The sequence below is a fragment of the Neoarius graeffei genome, chromosome 28 (assembly GCF_027579695.1).
Source record: "Neoarius graeffei isolate fNeoGra1 chromosome 28, fNeoGra1.pri, whole genome shotgun sequence".
NCBI lineage: Eukaryota > Metazoa > Chordata > Actinopteri > Siluriformes > Ariidae > Neoarius > Neoarius graeffei.
In genome coordinates, this window is record NC_083596.1 from 51,699,400 (window position 1) to 51,726,441 (window position 27,042).

Here is a 27,042-nt window from a genome sequence, read left to right on the forward strand (position 1 = left end):
TCAGCAGGACGAACACACCATCAGTGAGACGAACACAACATCAGCAGGACGAACACACCATCAGCGAGACGAACACACCATCAACGATACGACCACACCATCAGCAGGACGAACACACCATCAGTGAGACTAACACACCATCAGCGAGACGATCACATCATCGGCAGGACGATCACACCATCAGCGAGACGAACACACCATTAGCAAGACAAACACACCATCAGCGAGACGAACACACCATCAGCGAGATGAACACGCCATCAACAGGATGAACACGCCATCAGCGAGACGAACACGCCATCAGTTAGACGAACTCACCATCAGCGAGACGAACACACCATCAGCGAGATGAACACGCCATCAGCAGGAAGAACACACCATCAGCGAGACGAACACGCCATCAGTTAGACGAACACACCATCAGCGAGATGAACACGCCATGAGTTAGACGAACACACCATCAGCAGGATGAACACACCATCAGCGAGACAAACGCACCATCAGCGAGACGAACATGCCATAAGCAGGAAGAACACACCATCAGCGAGACGAACACGCCATCAGTTAGACGAACACACCATCAGCGAGATGAACACGCCATCAGTTAGACGAACACACCATCAACAGGATGAACACGCCATCAGCGAGACGAACACGCCATCAGTTAGACGAACTCACCATCAGCGAGACGAACACACCATCAGCGAGATGAACACGCCATCAGCAGGAAGAACACACCATCAGCGAGACGAACACGCCATCAGTTAGACGAACACACCATCAGCGAGATGAACACGCCATCAGTTAGACGAACACACCATCCGCAGGATGAACACACCATCAGCAAGACGAACTCACCATCAGCGAGACGAACTCACCATCAGCGAGACGAACTCACCATCAGCAGGACGAACACACCATCAGCAAGACGACCTCACCATCAGCAGGATGAACACACCATCAGCAGGACGAACACACCATCAGTGAGACGAACACACCATCAGCAGGATGAACACACCATCAGCAGGACGAACACACCATCAGTGAGACGAACACACCATCAGCAGGACGAACACACCATCAGCAGGACGAACACACCATCAGCGAGACGAACTCACCATCAGCAGGACGAACACACCATCAGCGAGAGGAACACACCATCAGCAGGACGAACACACCATCAGTGAGACAAACACACCATCAGCAGGACGAACATACCATCAGAAGGACGAACACACCATCAGTGAGAAGAACACACCATTAGCAGGACGAACACACCATCAGTGAGACGAACACACCATCAGCAGGACGAACACACCATCAGTGAGACGAACACACCATCAGCAGGACGAACACACCATCAGTGAGACGAACACACCATCAGCAGGACGAACACACCATCAGTGAGACGAACACACCATCAGCAGGACGAACACACCATCAGCGAGAGGAACACACCATCAGTGAGACGAACTCACCATCAGCAGGACGAACACACCATCAGTGAGACGAACTCACCATCAGCGAGATGAACACGCCATCAGTGAGACGAACTCACCATCAGCGAGACGAACACACCATCAGCGAGACAAACACACCATCAGCGAGACGAACATGCCATCAGCGAGACGAACACACCATCAGCAGCATGAACACGCCGTCAACAAGACAAACACACCATCAGCGAGACGAACAGACCATCAGTGAGATGAACATGCCATCAACAGGATGAACATGCCATCAGCGAGACGAACACGCCATCAGTGAGACGAACACACCATCAGCGAGACGAACACACCATCAGCAGGATGAACACACCATCAGCGAGACGAACATACCATCAGCGAGACGAACACACCATCAGCGAGACGAACATACCATCAGCAGGATGAACTCACCATCAGCGAGACGAACATACCATCAGCGAGACGAACACACCATCAGCGAGACGAACATACCATCAGCAGGATGAACACACCATCAGCGAGACGAACATACCATCAGCGAGACGAACACACCATCAGCGAGACGAACACACCATCAGCAGGATGAACACACCATCAGCAGGATGAACTCACCATCAGCGAGACAAACACACCATCAGCAGGATGAACACACCATCAGTGAGACGAACATACCATCAGCAGGACGAACACACCATCAGCGACACAAACACCCCATCAGCAGGACGAACACACCGTCAGCGAGACGAACACACCATCCGCAGGATGAACACACCATCAGCAGGACGAGCACACCATCAGTGAGACGAACTCACCATCAGCAGGACGAACACACCATCAGCGAGACGAACTCACCATCAGCGAGACGAACACACCATCCGCAGGTTGAACACACCATCAGCAGGACGAGCACACCATCAGTGAGACGAACTCACCATCAGCAGGACGAACACACCATCAGCGAGACGAACTCACCATCAGCGAGACGAACACACCATCATTGAGACGAACACACCATCAGCAGGACGAACACACCATCAGCAGGACGAACACACCATCAGCGAGAGGAACACACCATCAGCGAGATGAACACACCATCAGCGAGATGAACACACCATCAGCAGGACGAACACGCCATCAGCAAGACGAACTCACCATCAGCGAAACGAACTCACCATCAGCAGGACGAACACGCCATCAGCAGGACAAACACACCATCAGTGAGACGAACACACCATCAGCAGGACGAACACACCATCAGTGAGACGAACACACCATCATTGAGACGAACACACCATCAGCAGGACGAACACACCATCAGCGAGATGAACACACCATCAGCGAGATGAACACACCATCAGCGAGACGAACACACCATCAGTGAGACGAACTCACCATCAGCGAAACGAACTCACCATCAGCAGGACGAACACGCCATCAGCAGGACGAACACACCATCAGCAGGACGAACACACCATCAGCGAAACGAACTCACCATCAGCGAAACGAACTCACCATCAGCAGGACGAACACGCCATCAGCAGGACGAACACACCATCAGCAGGACGAACACACCATCAGCGAAACGAACTCACCATCAGCGAGACGAACTCACCATCAGCAGGATGAACACGCCATCAGCAAGACGAACTCACCATCAGCGAAACGAACTCACCATCAGCAGGACGAACACGCCATCAGCAGGACGAACACACCATCAGTGAGACTAACACACCATCAGCGAGACGATCACATCATCGGCAGGACGATCACACCATCAGCGAGACGAACACACCATTAGCAAGACAAACACACCATCAGCGAGACGAACACACCATCAGCGAGATGAACACGCCATCAACAGGATGAACACGCCATCAGCGAGACGAACACGCCATCAGTTAGACGAACTCACCATCAGCGAGACGAACACACCATCAGCGAGATGAACACGCCATCAGCAGGAAGAACACACCATCAGCGAGACGAACACGCCATCAGTTAGACGAACACACCATCAGCGAGATGAACACGCCATGAGTTAGACGAACACACCATCAGCAGGATGAACACACCATCAGCGAGACAAACGCACCATCAGCGAGACGAACATGCCATAAGCAGGAAGAACACACCATCAGCGAGACGAACACGCCATCAGTTAGACGAACACACCATCAGCGAGATGAACACGCCATCAGTTAGACGAACACACCATCAACAGGATGAACACGCCATCAGCGAGACGAACACGCCATCAGTTAGACGAACTCACCATCAGCGAGACGAACACACCATCAGCGAGATGAACACGCCATCAGCAGGAAGAACACACCATCAGCGAGACGAACACGCCATCAGTTAGACGAACACACCATCAGCGAGATGAACACGCCATCAGTTAGACGAACACACCATCCGCAGGATGAACACACCATCAGCAAGACGAACTCACCATCAGCGAGACGAACTCACCATCAGCGAGACGAACTCACCATCAGCAGGACGAACACACCATCAGCAAGACGACCTCACCATCAGCAGGATGAACACACCATCAGCAGGACGAACACACCATCAGTGAGACGAACACACCATCAGCAGGATGAACACACCATCAGCAGGACGAACACACCATCAGTGAGACGAACACACCATCAGCAGGACGAACACACCATCAGCAGGACGAACACACCATCAGCGAGACGAACTCACCATCAGCAGGACGAACACACCATCAGCGAGAGGAACACACCATCAGCAGGACGAACACACCATCAGTGAGACAAACACACCATCAGCAGGACGAACATACCATCAGAAGGACGAACACACCATCAGTGAGAAGAACACACCATTAGCAGGACGAACACACCATCAGTGAGACGAACACACCATCAGCAGGACGAACACACCATCAGTGAGACGAACACACCATCAGCAGGACGAACACACCATCAGTGAGACGAACACACCATCAGCAGGACGAACACACCATCAGTGAGACGAACACACCATCAGCAGGACGAACACACCATCAGCGAGAGGAACACACCATCAGTGAGACGAACTCACCATCAGCAGGACGAACACACCATCAGTGAGACGAACTCACCATCAGCGAGATGAACACGCCATCAGTGAGACGAACTCACCATCAGCGAGACGAACACACCATCAGCGAGACAAACACACCATCAGCGAGACGAACATGCCATCAGCGAGACGAACACACCATCAGCAGCATGAACACGCCGTCAACAAGACAAACACACCATCAGCGAGACGAACAGACCATCAGTGAGATGAACATGCCATCAACAGGATGAACATGCCATCAGCGAGACGAACACGCCATCAGTGAGACGAACACACCATCAGCGAGACGAACACACCATCAGCAGGATGAACACACCATCAGCGAGACGAACATACCATCAGCGAGACGAACACACCATCAGCGAGACGAACATACCATCAGCAGGATGAACTCACCATCAGCGAGACGAACATACCATCAGCGAGACGAACACACCATCAGCGAGACGAACATACCATCAGCAGGATGAACACACCATCAGCGAGACGAACATACCATCAGCGAGACGAACACACCATCAGCGAGACGAACACACCATCAGCAGGATGAACACACCATCAGCAGGATGAACTCACCATCAGCGAGACAAACACACCATCAGCAGGATGAACACACCATCAGTGAGACGAACATACCATCAGCAGGACGAACACACCATCAGCGACACAAACACCCCATCAGCAGGACGAACACACCGTCAGCGAGACGAACACACCATCCGCAGGATGAACACACCATCAGCAGGACGAGCACACCATCAGTGAGACGAACTCACCATCAGCAGGACGAACACACCATCAGCGAGACGAACTCACCATCAGCGAGACGAACACACCATCCGCAGGTTGAACACACCATCAGCAGGACGAGCACACCATCAGTGAGACGAACTCACCATCAGCAGGACGAACACACCATCAGCGAGACGAACTCACCATCAGCGAGACGAACACACCATCATTGAGACGAACACACCATCAGCAGGACGAACACACCATCAGCAGGACGAACACACCATCAGCGAGAGGAACACACCATCAGCGAGATGAACACACCATCAGCGAGATGAACACACCATCAGCAGGACGAACACGCCATCAGCAAGACGAACTCACCATCAGCGAAACGAACTCACCATCAGCAGGACGAACACGCCATCAGCAGGACAAACACACCATCAGTGAGACGAACACACCATCAGCAGGACGAACACACCATCAGTGAGACGAACACACCATCATTGAGACGAACACACCATCAGCAGGACGAACACACCATCAGCGAGATGAACACACCATCAGCGAGATGAACACACCATCAGCGAGACGAACACACCATCAGTGAGACGAACTCACCATCAGCGAAACGAACTCACCATCAGCAGGACGAACACGCCATCAGCAGGACGAACACACCATCAGCAGGACGAACACACCATCAGCGAAACGAACTCACCATCAGCGAAACGAACTCACCATCAGCAGGACGAACACGCCATCAGCAGGACGAACACACCATCAGCAGGACGAACACACCATCAGCGAAACGAACTCACCATCAGCGAGACGAACTCACCATCAGCAGGATGAACACGCCATCAGCAAGACGAACTCACCATCAGCGAAACGAACTCACCATCAGCAGGACGAACACGCCATCAGCAGGACGAACACACCATCAGTGAGACGAACACACCATCAGCAGGACGAACACACCATCAGCGAGACGAACACACCATCATTGAGACGAACACACCATCAGCAGGACGAACACACCATCAGCAGGACGAACACACCATCAGCGAGATGAACACACCATCAGCGAGATGAACACACCATCAGCGAGACGAACACACCATCAGCGAGACGAACTCACCATCAGCGAAACGAACTCACCATCAGCAGGACGAACACGCCATCAGCAGGACGAACACACCATCAGCAGGACGAACACACCATCAGCGAAACGAACTCACCATCAGCAGGACGAACACGCCATCAGCAAGACGAACTCACCATCAGCGAAACGAACTCACCATCAGCAGGACGAACACGCCATCAGGAGGACGAACACACCATCAGCAGGACGAACACACCATCAGCAGGACGAACACGCCATCAGCAGGACGAACACACCATCAGTGAGATGAACACACCATCAGCAGGACGAACACACCATCAGTGAGACGAACTCACCATCAGCGAGACGAACTCACCATCAGCAGGACGAACACGCCATCAGCAAGACGAACTCACCATCAGGGAGACGAACACATCATGCGCAGGATGAACACCCCATCAGCAGGACGAACACACCATCAGTGAGACGAACTCACCATCAGCAGGACGAACACACCATCAGCAGGACGAACACACCATCAGCAGGACAAACACACCATCAGCAGGACGAACACGCCATCAGCAAGACGAACTCACCATCAGCAGGATGAACACACCATCAGCAGGACGAACACGCCATCAGCAAGACGAACTCACCATCAGCAGGACGAACACACCATGAGCAGGACGAACACGCCATCAGTGAGACGAACTCACCATCAGCAGGACGAACACACCATCAGCAGGACGAACACGCCATCAGCGAGACGAACTCACCATCAGCAGGACGAACACACCATCAGCAGGACGAACACGCCATCAGCAGGACGAACACACCATCAGCAGGACGAACACGCCATCAGCAAGACGAACTCGCCATCAGCGAGACGAACACACCATCCGCAGGATGAACACACCATCAGCAGGACGAGCACACCATCAGTGAGACGAACACATCATCAGCAGGACGAACACACCATCAGCAGGACGAACACACCATCATTGAGACGAACACACCATCCGCAGGACGAACACACCATCAGTGAGACGAACTCACCATCAGCGAGACGAACTCACCATCAGCAGGACGAACACGCCATCAACAAGACGAACTCACCATCAGCGAGACGAACACACCATCCGGAGGATGAACACACCATCAGCAAGACGAACTCACCATCAGCAGGACGAACACACCATCAGTGAGACGAGCACACCATCAGCAGGACGAACACACCATCAGCAGGACGAACACACCATCAGTGAGACAAACACACCATCAGCGAGACGAACACACCATCAGTGAGACAAACACACCATCAGCGAGACGAACACACCATCAACGAGACGAACACACCATCAGCAGGACGAACACACCATCAGCGAGACGAACACACCATCATCAAGACGAACACACCATAAGTGAGACAAACACACCATCAGCGAGACGAACACACCATCAGCGAGATGAACACACCATCAGCAGGACGAACACACCATCAGTGAGACGAGCACACCATCAGCAGGACGAACACACCATCAGCAGGACGAACACACCATCAGTGAGACAAACACACCATCAGCGAGACGAACACACCATCAGTGAGACAAACACACCATCAGCGAGACGAACACACCATCAACGAGACGAACACACCATCAGCAGGACGAACACACCATCAGCGAGACGAACACACCATCATCAAGACGAACACACCATAAGTGAGACAAACACACCATCAGTGAGACGAACACACCATCAGCGAGATGAACACACCATCAGCGAGACGAACACACCATCAACGAGACGAACACACCATCAGCAGGACGAACACACCATCAGCGAGACGAACACAACATCATCAAGACGAACACACCATAAGTGAAACAAACACACCATCAGTGAGACGAACACACCATCAGCGAGATGAACACACCATCAGCGAGACGAACACACCATCAGCGAGACGAACACACCATCAACGAGACGAACACACCATCAGCGAGACGAACTCATCATCAGCAGGACGAACACGCCATCAGCACGACGAACTCACCATCAGCGAAACGACCACACCATCAGCAGGACGAACACACCATCAGCGAGACGAACACACCATCAGCAGGACGAACACACCATCAGTGAGACGAACACACCATCAGCAGGACGAACACACCATCAGTGAGACGAACTCACCATCAGCGAGACGAACTCACCACCAGCAGGACGAACACGCCATCAGCAAGACGAACTCACCATCAGCGAGACGAACACACCATCCGCAGGATGAACACACCATCAGCAGGACGACCAAACCATCAGTGAGACGAACACACCATCAGCAGGGCGAACACACCATCAGCAGGATGAACACACCATCATTGAGACGAACACACCATCAGCAGGACGAACACACCATCAGTGAGACAAACACACCATCAGCGAGACGAACACACCATCAGTGAGACAAACACACCGTCAGCGAGACGAACACACCATCAACGAGACGAACACACCATCAGCAGGACGAACACACCATTAGCGAGACGAACACACCATCATCAAGACGAACACACCATAAGTGAGACAAACACACCATCAGCGAGACGACCACACCATCAGCGAGACGAACACACCATCAGCGAGACGAACACACCATCAGCGAGAAGAACACACCATCAGCGAGACGAACACACCATCAGCAAGACGAACACACCATCAGCGAGACGAACTCACCATCAGCAGGACGAACACACCATCAGCAGGACGAACACACCATCAGCGAGACGAACACACCATCAGCAGGACGAACACACCATCAGTGAGACGAACACACCATCATCAGGACGAACACACCATCAGTGAGACGAACTCACCATCAGCGAGACGAACTCACCATCAGCAGGACGAACACGCCATCAGCAAGACGAACTCACCATCAGCGAGACGAACACACCATCCGCAGGATGAACACACCATCAGCAGGACGACCACACCATCAGTGAGACGAACTCACCATCAGCCGGACGAACACACCATCAGCAGGACGAACTCACCATCATTGAGACGAACACACCATCAGCAGGACGAACACACCATCAGTGAGACAAACACACCATCAGCGAGACGAACACACCATCAGTGAGACAAACACACCATCAGCGAGATGAACACACCATCAGCAAGACGAACACACCATAAATGAGACAAACACACTATCAGCGAGACGAACACACCATCAATGAGACGAACACACCATCAGCAGGACGAACACACCATCAGCGAGACGAACACACCATCAGCGAGACGACCACACCATCAGCGGGACGAACACACCATCAGGGAGACAAACACACCATCAGCGAGACGACCACACCATCAGCGGGACGAACACACCATCAGGGAGACAAACACACCATCAGCAGGACGAACACACCATCAGTGAGACGAACACACCATCAGCGAGACGAACACACCATCAGTGAGACGAACACACCATGAGCGAGACGAACACACCATCAGCGAGACGAACACACCATCAGTGAGACGAACACACCATCAGCAAGACGAACACACCATCAGCTAGAAGAACACACCATCAGTGAGACGAACACACCATCAGCGAGAAGAACACACCATCAGCGAGACGAACACACCATCAGCAAGACCAACACACCATCAGGGAGACGAACACACCATCAGCGAGACGAACACGCCATCAGCGAAACGAACACACCATCAGCAGGACGAACACACCATCAGCGAGACGAACACACCATCAGCGAGACGAACACGCCATCATTGAGACGAACATACCATCAGCAGGACGAACACACCATCAGCGGGACGAACACACCATCAGCAGGACGAACACACCATCAGTGAGACGAACTCACCATCAGCGAGACGAACTCACCATCAGCAGGACGAACACGCCATCAGCAAGACGAACTCACCATCAGTGAGACAAACACACCATCAGCAGGACGAACACGCCATCAGCAAGACGAACTCACCATCAGCGAGACAAACTCACCATCAGCAGGACGAACACGCCATCAGCAAGACGAACTCACCATCAGCGAGACGAACACACCATCAGCGAGACAAACACGCCATCATTGAGACGAACATACCATCAGCAGGACGAACACACCATCAGTGAGACGAACACACCATCAGCAGGACGAACACACCATCAGTGAGACGAACTCACCATCAGCGAGACGAACTCACCATCAGCAGGATGAACACGCCATCAGCAAGACGAACTCACCATCAGCGAGACGAACACACCATCAGCAGGACGAACACACCATCAGTGAGACAAACACACCATCAGCGAGACGAACACACCATCAACGAGATGAACACACTATCAGCAGGACGAACACACCATCAGCGAGACGAACACACCATCAGCGAGACGAACACACCATCAGCAAGACGAACACACCATAAGTGAGACAACCACACCATCAGCGAGACGAACACACCATCAATGAGACGAACACACCATCAGCAGGACGAACACACCATCAGCAGGACGAACACACCATCAGCGAGATGAGCACACCATCAGCGAGACAACCACACCATCAGCGAGACGAACACACCATCAGCGAGACAAACACGCCATCATTGAGACGAACATACCATCAGCAGGACGAACACACCATCAGTGAGACGAACACACCATCAGCAGGACGAACACACCATCAGTGAGACGAACTCACCATCAGCGAGACGAACACACCATCAGCAGGACGAACACACCATCAGTGAGACAAACACACCATCAGCGAGATGAACACACCATCAGCGAGACGAACACACCATCAGCAGGACGAACCCACCATCAGTGAGACAAACACACCATCAGCGAGACGAACACACCATCAACGAGATTAACACACTATCAGCAGGACGAACACACCATCAGCGAGACGAACACACCATCAGCGAGACGAACACACCATCAGCAAGACGAACACACCATAAGTGAGACAACCACACCATCAGCGAGACGAACACACCATCAATGAGACGAACACACCATCAGCAGGACGAACACACCATCAGCGAGACGAGCACACCATCAGCGAGACAACCACACCATCAGCGAGACGAACACACCATCAGTGAGACAAACACACCATCAGCGAGACGAACACACCATCAACGAGACGAACACACCATCCGCAGGACGAACACTCCATCAGTGAGACGAACACACCATCAGTGAGACGAACACACCATCAGTGAGACGAACACACCATCAGCGAGACGAACACACCATCAGCGAGACGAACACACCATCAGCGAGACGAACACACCATCAGCAAGACGAACACACCATCAGGGAGACGAACACACCATCAGCGAGACGAATACGCCATCAGCGAAACGAACACACCATCAGCAGGATGAACACACCATCAGCGAGACGAACACACCATCAGCGAGTAGACCACACCATCAGTGAGACGAACACACCATCACCGAGATGAACACACCATCAACTAGAAGAACACACCATCAGTGAGACGAACATACCATCAGCGAGACGAACACACCATCAGCAGGATGAACACACCATCAGCGAGACGAACACACCATCAGCGAGACGAACACACCATCAGCAGGACGAACACACCATCAGTGAGACAAACACACCATCAGCGAGATGAACACACCATCAGCGAGACGAACACACCATCAGCAGGACGAACACACCATCAGTGAGACAAACACACCATCAGCGAGACGAACACACCATCAGCGAGACAAACACGCCATCATTGAGACGAACATACCATCAGCAGGACGAACACACCATCAGTGAGACGAACACACCATCAGCAGGACGAACACACCATCAGTGAGACGAACTCACCATCAGCGAGACGAACTCACCATCAGCAGGATGAACACGCCATCAGCAGGACGAACACGCCATCAGCAAGACGAACTCACCATCAGCGAGACGAACACACCATCAGCGAGACAAACACGCCATCATTGAGACGAACATACCATCAGCAGGACGAACACACCATCAGTGAGACGAACACACCATCAGCAGGACGAACACACCATCAGTGAGACGAACTCACCATCAGCGAGACGAACTCACCATCAGCAGGATGAACACGCCATCAGCAAGACGAACTCACCATCAGCGAGACGAACACACCATCAGCAGGACGAACACACCATCAGTGAGACAAACACACCATCAGCGAGACGAACACACCATCAACGAGATGAACACACTATCAGCAGGACGAACACACCATCAGCGAGACGAACACACCATCAGCGAGACGAACACACCATCAGCAAGACGAACACACCATAAGTGAGACAACCACACCATCAGCGAGACGAACACACCATCAATGAGACGAACACACCATCAGCAGGACGAACACACCATCAGCAGGACGAACACACCATCAGCGAGATGAGCACACCATCAGCGAGACAACCACACCATCAGCGAGACGAACACACCATCAGCGAGACAAACACGCCATCATTGAGACGAACATACCATCAGCAGGACGAACACACCATCAGTGAGACGAACTCACCATCAGCGAGACGAACACACCATCAGCAGGACGAACACACCATCAGCGAGACGAACACACCATCAGCGAGACGAACACACCATCAGCGAGACGAACACACCATCAGCGAGACAAACACGCCATCATTGAGACGAACATACCATCAGCAGGACGAACACACCATCAGTGAGACGAACTCACCATCAGCGAGACGAACACACCATCAGCAGGACGAACACACCATCAGTGAGACAAACACACCATCAGCGAGATGAACACACCATCAGCGAGACGAACACACCATCAGCAGGACGAACACACCATCAGTGAGACAAACACACCATCAGCGAGACGAACACACCATCAACGAGATTAACACACTATCAGCAGGACGAACACACCATCAGCGAGACGAACACACCATCAGCGAGACGAACACACCATCAGCAAGACGAACACACCATAAGTGAGACAACCACACCATCAGCGAGACGAACACACCATCAATGAGACGAACACACCATCAGCAGGACGAACACACCATCAGCGAGACGAGCACACCATCAGCGAGACAACCACACCATCAGCGAGACGAACACACCATCAGTGAGACAAACACACCATCAGCGAGACGAACACACCATCAACGAGACGAACACACCATCCGCAGGACGAACACTCCATCAGTGAGACGAACACACCATCAGTGAGACGAACACACCATCAGTGAGACGAACACACCATCAGCGAGACGAACACACCATCAGCGAGACGAACACACCATCAGCGAGACGAACACACCATCAGCAAGACGAACACACCATCAGGGAGACGAACACACCATCAGCGAGACGAATACGCCATCAGCGAAACGAACACACCATCAGCAGGATGAACACACCATCAGCGAGACGAACACACCATCAGCGAGTAGACCACACCATCAGTGAGACGAACACACCATCACCGAGATGAACACACCATCAACTAGAAGAACACACCATCAGTGAGACGAACATACCATCAGCGAGACGAACACACCATCAGCAGGATGAACACACCATCAGCGAGACGAACACACCATCAGCGAGACGAGCACACCATCAGCAGGACGAACACACCATCAGTGAGACAAACACACCATCAGCGAGATGAACACACCATCAGCGAGACGAACACACCATCAGCAGGACGAACACACCATCAGTGAGACAAACACACCATCAGCGAGACGAACACACCATCAGCGAGACAAACACGCCATCATTGAGACGAACATACCATCAGCAGGACGAACACACCATCAGTGAGACGAACACACCATCAGCAGGACGAACACACCATCAGTGAGACGAACTCACCATCAGCGAGACGAACTCACCATCAGCAGGATGAACACGCCATCAGCAAGACGAACTCACCATCAGCGAGACGAACACACCATCAGCAGGACGAACACACCATCAGTGAGACAAACACACCATCAGCGAGACGAACACACCATCAACGAGATGAACACACTATCAGCAGGACGAACACACCATCAGCGAGACGAACACACCATCAGCGAGGCGAACACACCATCAGCAAGACGAACACACCATAAGTGAGACAACCACACCATCAGCGAGACGAACACACCATCAATGAGACGAACACACCATCAGCAGGACGAACACACCATCAGCAGGACGAACACACCATCAGCGAGATGAGCACACCATCAGCGAGACAACCACACCATCAGCGAGACGAACACACCATCAGCGAGACAAACACGCCATCATTGAGACGAACATACCATCAGCAGGACGAACACACCATCAGTGAGACGAACTCACCATCAGCGAGACGAACACACCATCAGCAGGACGAACACACCATCAGTGAGACAAACACACCATCAGCGAGATGAACACACCATCAGCGAGACGAACACACCATCAGCAGGACGAACACACCATCAGTGAGACAAACACACCATCAGCGAGACGAACACACCATCAACGAGATTAACACACTATCAGCAGGACGAACACACCATCAGCGAGACGAACACACCATCAGCGAGACGAACACACCATCAGCAAGACGAACACACCATAAGTGAGACAACCACACCATCAGCGAGACGAACACACCATCAATGAGACGAACACACCATCAGCAGGACGAACACACCATCAGCGAGACGAGCACACCATCAGCGAGACAACCACACCATCAGCGAGACGAACACACCATCAGTGAGACAAACACACCATCAGCGAGACGAACACACCATCAACGAGACGAACACACCATCCGCAGGACGAACACTCCATCAGTGAGACGAACACACCATCAGTGAGACGAACACACCATCAGCGAGACGAACACACCATCAGCGAGACGAACACACCATCAGCGAGACGAACACACCATCAGCAAGACGAACACACCATCAGGGAGACGAACACACCATCAGCGAGACGAATACGCCATCAGCGAAACGAACACACCATCAGCAGGATGAACACACCATCAGCGAGACGAACACACCATCAGCGAGTAGACCACACCATCAGTGAGACGAACACACCATCACCGAGATGAACACACCATCAACTAGAAGAACACACCATCAGTGAGACGGACATACCATCAGCGAGACGAACACACCATCAGCAGGATGAACACACCATCAGCGAGACGAACACACCATCAGCGAGAAGAACACACCATCAGTGAGACGAACACACAATCAGCGAGATGAACACACCATCAGCTAGAAGAACACACCATCAGCAAGACGAACTCACCATCAGCGAGACGAACACACCATCCGCAGGATGAACACACCATCAGCAGGACGAACACACCATCATTGAGACGAACTCACCATCAGCGAGACAAACACACCATCAGCAGGACGAACACGCCATCAGCAAGACGAACTCACCATCAGCGAGACAAACTCACCATCAGCAGGACGAACACGCCATCAGCAAGACGAACTCACCATCAGCGAGACGAACACACCATCAGCGAGACAAACACGCCATCATTGAGACGAACATACCATCAGCAGGACGAACACACCATCAGTGAGACGAACACACCATCAGCAGGACGAACACACCATCAGTGAGACGAACTCACCATCAGCGAGACGAGCACACCATCAGCGAGACAACCACACCATCAGCGAGACGAACACACCATCAGTGAGACAAACACACCATCAGCGAGACGAACACACCATCAACGAGACGAACACACCATCCGCAGGACGAACACTCCATCAGTGAGACGAACACACCATCAGTGAGACGAACACACCATCAGTGAGACGAACACACCATCAGCGAGACGAACACACCATCAGCGAGACGAACACACCATCAGCGAGACGAACACACCATCAGCAAGACGAACACACCATCAGGGAGACGAACACACCATCAGCGAGACGAATACGCCATCAGCGAAACGAACACACCATCAGCAGGATGAACACACCATCAGCGAGACGAACACACCATCAGCGAGTAGACCACACCATCAGTGAGACGAACACACCATCACCGAGATGAACACACCATCAACTAGAAGAACACACCATCAGTGAGACGAACATACCATCAGCGAGACGAACACACCATCAGCAGGATGAACACACCATCAGCGAGACGAACACACCATCAGCGAGACGAACACACCATCAGCAGGACGAACACACCATCAGTGAGACAAACACACCATCAGCGAGATGAACACACCATCAGCGAGACGAACACACCATCAGCAGGACGAACACACCATCAGTGAGACAAACACACCATCAGCGAGACGAACACACCATCAGCGAGACAAACACGCCATCATTGAGACGAACATACCATCAGCAGGACGAACACACCATCAGTGAGACGAACACACCATCAGCAGGACGAACACACCATCAGTGAGACGAACTCACCATCAGCGAGACGAACTCACCATCAGCAGGATGAACACGCCATCAGCAAGACGAACTCACCATCAGCGAGACGAACACACCATCAGCAGGACGAACACACCATCAGTGAGACAAACACACCATCAGCGAGACGAACACACCATCAACGAGATGAACACACTATCAGCAGGACGAACACACCATCAGCGAGACGAACACACCATCAGCGAGACGAACACACCATCAGCAAGACGAACACACCATAAGTGAGACAACCACACCATCAGCGAGACGAACACACCATCAATGAGACGAACACACCATCAGCAGGACGAACACACCATCAGCAGGACGAACACACCATCAGCGAGATGAGCACACCATCAGCGAGACAACCACACCATCAGCGAGACGAACACACCATCAGCGAGACAAACACGCCATCATTGAGACGAACATACCATCAGCAGGACGAACACACCATCAGTGAGACGAACACACCATCAGCAGGACGAACACACCATCAGTGAGACGAACTCACCATCAGCGAGACGAACACACCATCAGCAGGACGAACACACCATCAGTGAGACAAACACACCATCAGCGAGATGAACACACCATCAGCGAGACGAACACACCATCAGCAGGACGAACACACCATCAGTGAGACAAACACACCATCAGCGAGACGAACACACCATCAACGAGATTAACACACTATCAGCAGGACGAACACACCATCAGCGAGACGAACACACCATCAGCGAGACGAACACACCATCAGCGAGACGAACACACCATCAACAAGACGAACACACCATCCGCAGGACGAACACACCATCAGTGAGACGAACACACCATCAGCGAGACGAACACACCATCAGTGAGATGAACACACCATCAGCGAGACGAACACACCATCAGCAAGACGAACACACCATCAGTGAGGCGAACACACCATCAGCAAGACGAACACACCATTAGTGAGATGAACACACCATCAGTGAGACGAACACACCATCAGTGAGACGAACTCACTATCAGCGAGATGAACTCACCATCAGTGAGACGAACTCACCATCAGTGAGACGAACACACCATCAGTGAGACGAACACACCATCAGTGAGACGAACACACCATTAGTGAGATGAACACACCATCAGCGAGATGAACTCACCATCAGTGAGACGAACACACCATCAGCGAGATGAACTCACCATCAGTTAGACGAACACACCATCAGTGAGACGAACACACCATCAGCAGGATTTATTTATTTTTATTTTATTTATTTGCACATGATAAAAGACATTTACAAGATAAACATAAATGGAACAAAAACAGAAAACGTGCTGGCGGAAGAAAAAAAGCACAATGGCTTGTTCTAAGTCTTCCCCATTTAAATTAACAAGTAATTAATACAAATTTAACAAATTAGAGAATAACTATATTAACAATAGTAAATAAGAACAAATAATAACAAAGATAATAACAAAGATAATAATAATATAATAATTGGTAACAAAATTATACATTAAACTGTAACTGGTATCATAACTGAAATAAATATAAACAATGTCAATTGCAGATAACAAAATATAAGTTAACGAGTGAAAATAAGAAATGAATAAAATGTAACCTAGGATCTATACATAAAGTAAAAAAAGTATAATTGATTGATTTCGAATGGTGAATAAATATTGTACTAATAACAGAAGCCTGGTGCATGGTGTAGTGTAATATTTTACAATTTGATCCAAGACTGAACTTTACTTAAAGATAAAGGTCAAGTGTGGCTGGGGAATGAAAATAGGTGGTTTTTGAGATTACGTTTAAAACTAATCATGGATGTAAAACTTTTAATGTGGAGGGGGAGGTTATTCCATTCAATTACACATTTGTATTGAACACTCTTTTGGCCTAGGGATGTTCGCACTAGAGGGATATGTAGTTGGTCGCTTTGTCGAGTTTGGTAAGCATGAAATTGGGAATTAAGATTTAGAAAACTATCAAATGTGTCTGGAAGAGAATTTCTAAGAAATTGGAAAGTGAGGATATTTAGCTGAAGTCTATTGATATCAATAATATTTAAAATCTTAAGCTTCGTAAATAGAGGTAAAGAATGGGCATAAAACCTGGATCCGGTGGCCATACGAACAAATCTTTTTTGGAGTAGTATTAGGGGCTGTAGTGTAGTTTTGCAGGCACATCCCCATACAATATTTCCGTAGGTCAGATATGGGTATATTAAGCTATTATATATGGTGATAATGGTTTGTTGAGTGAGAAGATGTTTGATTTTTCCCATAAGTCCAATAGTTTTAGATATTTTATTACATAACATGGCTATATGTGGTTTTCAGGTCAGTTTGTCATCTATTATTACGCCTAAGAATTTAGCTTGACACTCTTGAGAAAGGGGCATACTTTTTAGTAAGATTTTTGTGTTATTTCTGTTGTAGGTTTTATTTTTATTACAGAAAATAAGGAAGTATGTTTTTTTGGCATTGACAGATAATTTGTTAGCCTCGAACCAGATAACAACTTTTTCTAATTCTTGATTAGCTAGTTTTATTAGAGTATTAAAGTTTGAGTGTGAAAGGAAAAGATTGGAGTCATCTGCAAATAAGATAAAGAAGATGATTGTGGAAGCTTGTGCAAGGTCATTGATGTAAATTAGAAATAGTAAAGGTCCTAAAATTGATCCCTGTGGTACTCTGCATTGTACTGTTTTAAGTGTAGATTTAGTGTTGTTAATTGTTACATATTGTTGTCTGTCAGATAGATAAGAAGAGAACCATTTTAATGCAGAGTCATTTATGCCATATCGTTTTAGTTTGCTTAGTAGAATAGAATGATTTACTGTGTCGAATGCTTTAGATAAATCAAGAAAAATCCCAATGGTGTACTCTTTGTTGTTTATAGCTGAGGAAATTTTGTCCATTAACTGAATCAGTGCCATAGAGGTGGAATAGCCCTTTCTGAAGCCATATTGGTGTTTGTATAGGATGTTATTGTGATCTAAATGTTTCAGAAGACGGTTATATATTAGCTTTTCGAGAACTTTAGATATACAGGGGAGGACAGATATGGGGCGATAATTGTTGATATTAAGTGGATCACTACTTTTAAAGATGGGAGTTACCTTTGCGACTTTTAGTGAGTGAGGAACAACTCCATTTTGCAAGGAAAGAGTAAGAAGGTGTGTAAGAGGGGCAATGATATAGGGCAGGGAAAGTTTTAGAACTTTAGCGCTTATTTCACCATGCCCAGCAGCTGAATCTTTTAGGTTTTTGACGATGTCTGTGATTTCAGCATTAGTTGGGGGTACAAAGGTCAATAAATTAGATTCTACTTGTAAGGTAATGTAGTTCAGAGGGTCCTGTGGTCCTTTTTGTATTTTGCTTTCTAGTGAAGGCCCAATATTGACAAAAAAAATAATTGAATTCATCACATAGTTCTTCTTTATTTTTGATAGTTTTATTTCCAATTTGAATTTTGTTTGGACCGGGTGTTTTTATTTTGTCACGATTTAAGACGTCATTTATCATTCTCCATGTTTGTTTTATATTAGAAGCGGCTTCAGTAAACTTTCTGTGATAGTATTCTTTCTTTGCAGTTCTAAGGAGATGATTTAGCTGATTTCAGTACTTTTTGTAGACACTGTGGTTAAGGGGTGTCGGGTTCTTGACGTCTCATCTCATCTCATTATCTGTAGCCGCTTTATCCTTCTACAGGGTCGCAGGCAAGCTGGAGCCTATCCCAGCTGACTACAGGCGAAAGGCGGGGTACACCCTGGACAAGTCGCCAGGTCATCACAGGGCTGACACATAGACACAGACAACCATTCACACTCACATTCACACCTACGCTCAATTTAGAGTCACCAGTTAACCTAACCTGCATGTCTTTGGACTGTGGGGGAAACCGGAGCACCCGGAGGAAACCCACGCGGACACGGGGAGAACATGCAAACTCCACACAGAAAGGCCCTCGCCGGCCCTGGGGCTCGAACCCAGGACCTTCTTGCTGTGAGGCGACAGCGCTAACCACTACACCACCGTGCCGCCCAGTTCTTGACGTACTTAGCATAAAGTTTGTTTTTTCTGCGTATTGATTTTAATATTCTGCTACTTAACCAAGGTTTTTTCCGAGAATGGTTGAAAATTTTTGCGTTTTTCTTAGGAAAACATTTTTCATATAAAGATCCGTACGTTTCAAGAAACTGATTGTAAGCTTTCTCTGTGTCCGCCTCGCTAAGTATGTTGTCCCAAACTATACCTGATAGGGATTCTGTAAATTTCTGAATGTTTGTCATGTTAATGAGACGGTAAGATATTTTGTCTGTCTTCCTAGTTGGTTCCACTAAGTCAGATATAAGGAATATTGGAAAGTGATCCGATATGTCTGTTACCATAATCCCAGCCGTGTAGTCGATGTTAAGTGTGTTTGTGTATGTTATCAATTAAGGTAGCAGAGTGTGGGGTAATCCTGGTGGGCTTGCATACAAGAGGGAAAAAGGAGTTAGAGAAAATGTTATTAATGTGATCAGTAGTAGGGGAATGCGAGGTTTTAAGTAAGTCTATGTTATAGTCTCCAAGAATGTAGCAAGTACTCTTTTCTTTGTTGATGTTATTCAGGCGTTCTGTCAATTGGTTATTAAATTGTTGGATGTCTGTATTAGGAGGACGGTATATGCAGCCAATCATGACTTTTTTCCCCTCATTACCATTTGAAAACAGTTCAACAAAAATACACTGCATGCCCGATTCATCGATTACAAATTCCAAGTCGTTTCTTTCTATATAAGATAAATAATTTCTTATATATAGAGAACCCCCCCCCAGCTACCTTGTTCAGTCTACAGCGATGAATGCTTTTATACCCGGGTATGTTATAATTGTGGATTGTATTTTCAGTTAGCCAATTCTCTGTGAGAGCAATCCCTGAGAAGCTATGTTTTATAGAGTATAGCTATTCATTGAGCTCCTTGAAGTGGTGCGAAAGGCTCCTTACATTTAAATGAAACATGGAGAGAGAATTGCTTTTTCTCGATTTGCATGTATTGATGAATGAGTCAGTGTTGTAATACTGTGTGGTGCTCTTAGAAGAACTATAGTAGTTATTAAAGAAATTTAAATCAGGGTCGAGAGATGAAAAGTGTGATTCATAAACATTTTCATTTAAGTCAGAGGAGTTAAAAACTAAAGTACTTAAGTCACTGTTACTTGTTTTTGAAGGTAGAGATGGCTGTTGTTCAGTAGTGGAGTTCATGAGGTTTGATTACCGGCGATGTCTTAGTCGAGTCTGGTTTCTTCATATGTTGGCCCTCCTTGGTGTGTCTCTCGGTGGGTGCACGACCAGCCGATCGTACCGAAAGTATGCCACGTTTCCTCTCTCTCTTGCTGCCCGCATTTCTGGTAGGAGTTCTTTCCTCTTTTGGCGTACTGCTTCCAAAAAGTCTTCGTTGATGTAGATGTTCGATCCTTTGAGGTACTTTGCTCTCTGCATGATGGCTTCTTTGTCTTTGTATCGGAGAAGTTTCACAACAATGGGTCATGGCCGGCCGTCTTCCTGGAATTTTCCATTACGATGAGAACGTTCGATTTCAATCTTAAGTGGGTCGAGCTTGAGTTTGTCCTTGAGGATTTCTCTGACTTTCTGTTCACATTGGTACCAGTTCTCTTGTTTGTTGTCAGGGATGCCATCGATCAGAATGTTATTACGACGAGACTGGTTCTCCAAGTAATCGGATTTATGAAGGATCGTGTTGATGTCAGCTCCTAGATGATATTTTTTCGTCTCAACTTCCTTGGTATTGTGGCTCTGGTCATGTTGTTTTGCTTTACCATCTTGGATTTCCGCCTGGGAGAATTGTAGACTGTCCTTTATTTCCTGCACCTCGCAGATGAGATCGTCCATTCTTTTGTTGTTAGTATCCATTACTGTTGCGATGAAAGACTGGAAGATGGATTGTTGTCTCATCAACAGGTCCTCATATTTTGCCCTTTGTTGATCTAGCATTTCTTTCAGGGTACCAAGAGTGAATATGTCCTCATCATTTTGTTGTTTTTGTCCTCGTGTAGGCATGGTGTCAACGGTATGTGGGAATTTAGAGATCACACAATTCCTACCTAGGTAGATCTAATTAGCGGAATCTGATGTAAATTTGGCGGGAGTGGGGATGGACACACCATGCCGCGGGGGCTCCTTTTAAGCCCACTACGTTTAATCCACGTGAAACAGAAGTGTAGACAACTCGCTGTCGGGCTCGCCAGGCCGATCACTAGTTGTTGGGACAAAACTCGCTTCAAGTCGCTTCAAATTGGCCAGATTGATCAAATGACAGTTTGAAGACGATCTCCGTGGTCCTTAAATGTCCAACTTACAAGGATGTCTTGCTAGTTTAAGAAAAAGTCATAAAAATTCGCCTTTTTTTACTGATAGTTACGGAGCTGTAAAAACCGGCGTCGTTAACCTCTGGCGCATGCGCACCATGATGAATACACCATCAGTGAGACGAACAAACCATCAGTGAGACGAACACCCCATCAGTGAGATGAACACACCATCAGCAGGATGAACATGCCATCAGCAGGACGAACACACCGTCAGCGAGACAAGTACGCCATCAGCGAGATGAACACACATCAGCGAGACAAACATGCCATCAGCGAGAAGAACACGCCATCAGCGGGACGAACACGCCGTCAGCAGGACAAAAACGCTGTCAGCAGGACAAACACACCATCAGCGAGATGAACACGCTGTCAGCGAAACGAACAAGCCGTCAGCAGGACAAACACACCAATAGCAGGACAAACACACCATCAGCAGGACAAACACACCATCAGCGAGACGAACATGCCGTCAGTGAGACGAACACACTATCAGTGAGATGAACACACCGTCAGCAGGATGAACATGCCAACAGCTAGACGAACACGCTGTCAGTGAGACGAACACACCATCAGCAGGATGAACACACCATCAGCGAGACGAACACTCCATCAGCAGGATGAACACACCATCAGCGAGACGAACACAACATCAGCGAGACGAACACACCATCAGCAGGACAAACACACCATCAGCGAGACGAACACTCCATCAGCAGGACAAACACACCATCAGCGAGACGAACACTCCATCAGCAGGATGAACACACCATCAGCGAGACGAACACAACATCAGCGAGACGAACACACCATCAGCAGGACAAACACACCATCAGCGAGACGAACACTCCATCAGCAGGACAAACACACCATCAGCGAGACGAACACTCCATCAGCAGGATGAACACACCATCAGCGAGACGAACACGCCATCAGCGAGACAAACACACCGTCAGCGAGACAAACACACCATCAGCGAGACGAACACGCCATCAGCAAGACAAACACACCGTCAGCGAGACAAACACACCATCAGCAGGACAAACACACCATCAGCGAGACGAACACTCCATCAGCAGGATGAACACACCATCAGCGAGACAAACACACCGTCAGCGAGACAAACACACCATCAGCGAGATGAACACGCCATCAGCAAGACAAACACACCGTCAGCGAGACAAACACACCATCAGCAGGACAAACACACCGTCAGCGAGACAAACACACCATCAGCAGGATGAACACACCGTCAGCGAGACAAACACGCTGTCGGGAGGACGATCACACCATCAGCGAGACGAACACACTGTCAGCGAGACGAACACTCCATCAGCAGGATGAACACGCCATCAGCGAGACAAACACACTGTCAGCGTGGTCTCAGTGCATCTGTCCCTCTTCTCATATTTAACTCCCTGAAATGTTCTGTGCTGAAACACAGCAGAGCGTTCCTCTTTCAGAAAGGACACGTTTTTGGCAGCTATGAATGATGTGAGCTAATTATCCGATATGAACACAGATCTGGGAAAGAGAGGAAGAATTTTTAAAGTGATCCTTTGTTTTAAAATGGGAAATTATTACATCCTGAATCTTGGAAACTTGAAGATTTTTTAAAATAATAACCATAAAGATTTAATTGATTAAAATTACTGAAGCTAAAGTCGCACGAACAAGAACCAAATCACAAAAACTTTATTAAAACTGTCATTTACAGTAGTTTTGTCAAAAAATGAAAAAAAAAACAATATGTGCAACTGATCCTGAATGTTCTGCCTGTTTATAAAGTGCTGAATGATTCAGATCTCACGTCCTTGAAATTATTTTTAAAAAATCACCACGTTTTCAGAAACCATCAGAGCTGAACGGCTTTTAACAAGTGAAATGCAGTTTACATCAATCCTGAAACCTGCTTCTTCATCTACATCCCTCGGTTAACTCTCTCTCTCTGTCTCTCTCTGTCTGTCTGTCTGTCTGTCTCTCTCTCTCTCTCTCTCTCTGTCTGTCTGTCTGTCTCTCTCTCTCTCTCTCTCTCTCTGTCTCTCTGTCTGTGTCTGTCTGTCTGTCTGTCTGTCTATCTGTCTCTCTCTGTCTCTCTCTGTCTGTCTGTCTGTCTGTCTGTCTGTCTCTCTTTCTGTCTCTCTCTCTGTCTCTCTCTGTCTGTCTGTCTGTCTGTCTCTCTCTCTCTCTCTCTCTGTCTCTCTGTCTGTGTCTGTCTGTCTGTCTGTCTGTCTGTCTCTGTCTCTCTCTGTCTGTCTGTCTGTCTGTCTGTCTGTCTCTCTTTCTCTCTCTCTCTGTCTCTCTCTGTCTGTCTGTCTGTCTGTCTCTCTCTCTCTCTCTGTCTCTCTCTCTCTGTCTCTCTCTCTGTCTCTCTCTCTGTCTCTCTCTCTCTCTCTCTCTACACTGAATATATCCTTAAATTGCAGCATCAAACTCCTTTTGTGGTTAATGGCGACTTTGTGTAAAAATATTTCTTATCTGAGCTTTCAGGCTCCTTCATTATGAATCATGTTTGAGGACGTTCAGTTCATACCCACGCTGTCCCTCTGTGTGCGATAAAGAGACAGTTTTCAGCAGAAAAGCAGACGTTTTTCTTGATGCCCGATGTTTCCTGTGTAATTAAAGCCTTTACAGATGACTGATGCATCCTGCTGAAAACACTCTCACACTGAGGAGGTGTTCGACACGAGGAGTTACGTAGATTCCATTACACACACACACACACACACACACACCCCTCTGTCCCCTTCCCTCTGTCTTCTGTCCTGTCTTACCTTCCTGTCCAAGCTGCAGGTCTCCTGGTCCCCATAAAGGTGTCTCACTGCACTTCAGCCACATGTTAAAGTCCACTCATGGACAGCCATGACCCTGTTTACACATCCAGTCAGAAAACAGACCATTTAATACACTTTCAATATCGCTGCACTGGGAGAGAAGAGATTTCCTCTGTCCCACTTCAGATATGAGGCAGAAAACATTCCTCTCTCTCTCTCTCTCTCTCTCTCTCTCTCTCTCTTCCTTTCTCCCTCCCCCTTCATACCCAGTCCTTTTTCTTAATTTGTTTTCCGTCCCCTTTCTGCCCCATCTGCATCTGGAGCTCTTCCTTCTCTTTCCCGTGTGTGTGTGTGTGTGTGTGTGTTACAGTAAAATTCTGACTGAACCACTACATTTATTATTTTCCGATAATGTTTTGCTTCTCTTACACTACACCAATGATTACAACTTTTTATTCATTAAAGAACAACATGTCACGTCAACTTTTATCCAATTTATTCACCGAGTTCCTGTTGTCACTTACATTATAGCAGCTATAAACAGTCGTTCCCTCACCAGTCTGTCTTTATTCTCTCTCAGCTTGTTCCATCATGTTTCTGAGAAACTGCAAAGAAGAAGAAGAAGAAGAAGAAATGTAAACTCCTCGATCCTAAAGATGTCAGAAAGCTTACAGTTCCAAAGCTGCTACAGAGCGCTGACACTGGAGACTCCTTCCAGAGACGTTACAGAAACACATTTCTCCTGACAGAAAAATCTGTTTATTATCAGTGGAGCGTGCACTGGACACACCCCTGTGAATGAGCTGTTACTATAGAAACCATAACGCATCAGAGCGAGAGCGTTAATAAACCTGCACTACAGTCAGAGCTGCAGTTAGAGAGAATTAATCAACTCCTGACAACCAGAGTTCAGAGTTTAACAGCAGTGTTGAATTGTTTCTGGTAGGTT

At 48.6% G+C, this 27,042-nt stretch overlaps 1 protein-coding gene across 1 annotated transcript in view; it reads right to left on the bottom strand.

The window, feature by feature from the left end:
* Positions 1 to 26,324, bottom strand: part of arhgap20b (Rho GTPase activating protein 20b) — a 57,090-nt gene extending 30,766 nt beyond the window's left edge. The window contains 1 exon segment of the mRNA XM_060912290.1: positions 26,094 to 26,324. The gene's annotated coding sequence lies outside the window, so the exon portion shown is untranslated.
* Positions 26,325 to 27,042: the final 718 nt, after the last annotated feature.